Below are 3,206 nucleotides of genomic sequence, written 5' to 3'. Positions count from 1 at the left end.
AAGAAGGAGAGAGAGATAAAAACATCAATGATGAAAGAGAATCATTGATTTGCTGTCTCCTGCATGCCCCCTACAGGGGATCAAGCCAGCAACTCGGGCATGTGCCCAGACCCTGAATGAAACTGTGACCTCCTGGTTCATAGGTCAATGCTCAACCACTGAGGCACTGCGGCCGGACTTATTCATCCTTTTTACATGAACACCTAATGAGCCTACTGTACACCAGGCCCTGTCTGTATTGGATTGGGCCAAGAGATGACCCAGACAGACAAGACCATGGCTCTCTTAGAGTTACAGTCCATGGCATAGTCAGAGAAAAAACAATAAAATAAATAAATGAGATGATTTCAGAGGTGACCAAGGGCCATAACTAGTACAGCAAAGGAGAGGGAGGTAGAGGGTCAGGGAAGGTTTCTTTGAGGAGAACACATTTGAGCTAAGGATAAATTCAGTGTGAGGAGACTGGGTGGAGGGTGGAAGTTCCAAGCAAGAGGAACAACAAGGGCAAAGGCCCTGTGGGTGGGAAGGAATTTGATGCGTTCCAGGGCAGGATGGCTAGAATTTGGTAAGGCAGGAGGAAAGGGGACAGAAGGGTGGGAACAGACCAGGCAGAGCCTGAATGCCTGAGTGGGGATTTGATTTTATTCCAAGTACTGTGGGAACATGTTGGAAGATATCAGCTGGAGAGGGATATGTTCTTATTTACAATTTTGAGGTTCTTTGGCTTCCCTGAGCAGGATGGAGAATGGGATGCTTCAAGTTTCCACTCTCCTTATGGGTACAGAGTCTGGAAACTTTGTGTCTAGAGAGAAAGGGGCCAGGCTGAGATCATGTGGGCTCTGAGCATGGCAGGGGTGTATCTGGAACAGAGTAGGCCCCAGGGAATGTCAGATAAAAACAAGTCATATGAAACTATGAAATTGTGTGTATGTCCTTGTGTGTATGTGATATGTTGATGAACTCACCTGTGCCCTTTGTCTCCTGGGAAGTCATTGACCCTCAATGACTGAGGGTGGGCACTGGAAGTGGGGGCTGAGTAGGGCAATGCCAAGAATCAGAATATCCTCCATGTGTTCTTGCCTTTATAGTTCCAAATAATATCACAGGCCATCAAAACTGAGCCTCACAGCCCTAGCCGGTTTGGCTCAGTGGATAGAGCGTTAGCCTGTGGACCGAAGAGTCCCGGGTTCGATTCCAGTCAAGGGCACATACCTCGGTTGCAGGACCCTTCCCGGCCAGGGCCCTGGTGGGGCGCATGCAGAAGGCAACCAATCGATGTGTTTTTCTCACATTGATATTTCTCTCTGTCTTTCCCTCTCTCTAAAAAAATGGAAAAATATCCTCAGGTAAGGATTAAGAAAAAAACACTGAGCCCACATGCAGTCTTGCAAATACACAGCCATGTACTTACCTACATGAAAAACACATATATTTCTCTCTCTCTCTCTCTCTCTCTCTCTCTCTCTCTCACACACACACACACGCGCGCGCGCGCACACACACACACACACACACACACACACACAGTCTACAAACCAGCAGGTAGGTCCCTCTTAGAATTTCTTGGTTCAAAATTTTCAAGATTTCCTCTGTAATAAAATCCCATTGTAAGGAGCTAAAGCAGGGTGGGGAGGGGAGCACATAAATCCACTACTCTGTGGTGATCCCCTTTGGGTGAGCAATAAATAAGATTGGCTCAACAATCTCTTGGCTGGTGAGAATCTTGCCGGGAGAGTCTCTTCACTGGAAAGTCCTTTGCCTGGTGGGTCCACTTCCTGATGTGTCCCTTGTCTATAAAATAGTTTCTTGGTTGGAGGGTCTCTGTCTAATATTTCCCTTGGCTTTGCCAGATAAGCAGAGAAAGATGAAAATATATAATGATGAGGAAAGTTCTCCAGATTCCACATATTCTCAGCCAACTGGCACACAGAGAAAAATGTTCAGCTCTATTGCAGTTAGTCTTCCTGTTATTTTTCTGGCCACTGATGATGGAACAGAGATATCGTTTTATGAGATCAAACACAGTGAGGGGAGATCATTGAAAACCACAACAGGGATAGAGCAAGAACTGAAGGCCATAACCTCCACCCTCAAATCCCAAAGTAGAACAGAAGACAATGCAGGGAGTGGGGACTTTATGAGAGGTGTGTGTGTGTGTGTGTGTGTGTGTGTGTGTGTGTGTGTGTGTTTAGCAAGGTCTCAGGCAATAACCAACCTTGAAAGACATATGGAGGGTTTTAGCTTCCCAGCTCTCTCTGAGGGGGTCTTGAGTGACTAAACATCACAAGGGTCCTCAAACTTTCTCCTTTTATTTATTTTTTATACAAACTTTATTAAACAAAAGTAACAGGTAAAGTCAAACAGGTACTTATATTTAAGAGAAAAAGTAACTAGAAAAAATTTTATCTTAAGCACCTTACAGTAACCTACTTGTAGTTGCATTTAACAGAGCTCCGTTGCTGTGAAGAATACAGCTCATGCACAGGTATGGATGAATGATTTGTACATTTTTCAAGTATTCACTGAATACTACCTTCTATACACATACACATTAAATTTGAAAAAGATTTAATTGACGATCCCCAGATATCTTCATTTGTGTTGATCTTTTGGAAGAGGTCGTCTAAAGAGAAGAATATGAGGCTCTGGCTCATGAATCACGTCATGAACCCAGCCAAGACTCCGTTGAACACCAAGTCTCCTCCACTCCTCTTCTGACATCAGATGGGTTTTGGGTACGTGTTGGGAAAGTTCTCTGGGTAACATGACAGTACTCGTAGTGCTCCTCTAAGTATTTGTCTGAGTAGTAGAGCTGCTTCTGGGCCATCCTGCCAGCAGAGGAGCAGCGTCAAGGGCCACCACGGAGTGGGAGCAACAAACCAACCTTCTGCGGCCAGCCGGCCAAGGAAACACTCGACTGCAACGAAAACTTTCTCCTTTTAAAGCTGGACCAACAGCCAGCCCTTTTTAAAATTTTTAATTCCTGATTGGCTTTTTAATATTCTTTGGCAGCGCTCTCAGCATATTTTTTATTTGCAGTTGTTTTTCAATTCTAGGAGTGGGCCTTGAATGTGTCTGCTCCGTTGTTACAATTTCACTTCCACACAGGCTAGATCACATGGGTGGGGGTATCAAGTTAGGTCACAGAGTGGGTGGGGTAGGGGGTGGCTTCAGGGGACAGGAGGAGAGGTGTAAGGGGGTACTTA

The 3,206-nt window shown here is 45.2% G+C and overlaps 1 pseudogene; it reads right to left on the bottom strand.

Annotated features, from left to right (window-relative positions):
- Positions 1 to 2,551: 2,551 nt before the first annotated feature.
- Positions 2,552 to 2,827, bottom strand: LOC102249107 (annotated as a pseudogene).
- Between the last annotated feature and the right edge of the window lie 379 nt (positions 2,828 to 3,206).

Source organism: Myotis brandtii, unplaced genomic scaffold (genome assembly GCF_000412655.1).
Source record: "Myotis brandtii unplaced genomic scaffold, ASM41265v1 scaffold165, whole genome shotgun sequence".
In the NCBI taxonomy this organism is placed as follows: Eukaryota; Metazoa; Chordata; class Mammalia; order Chiroptera; family Vespertilionidae; genus Myotis; species Myotis brandtii.
This window is presented reverse-complemented; position numbering and strand designations above follow the sequence as displayed.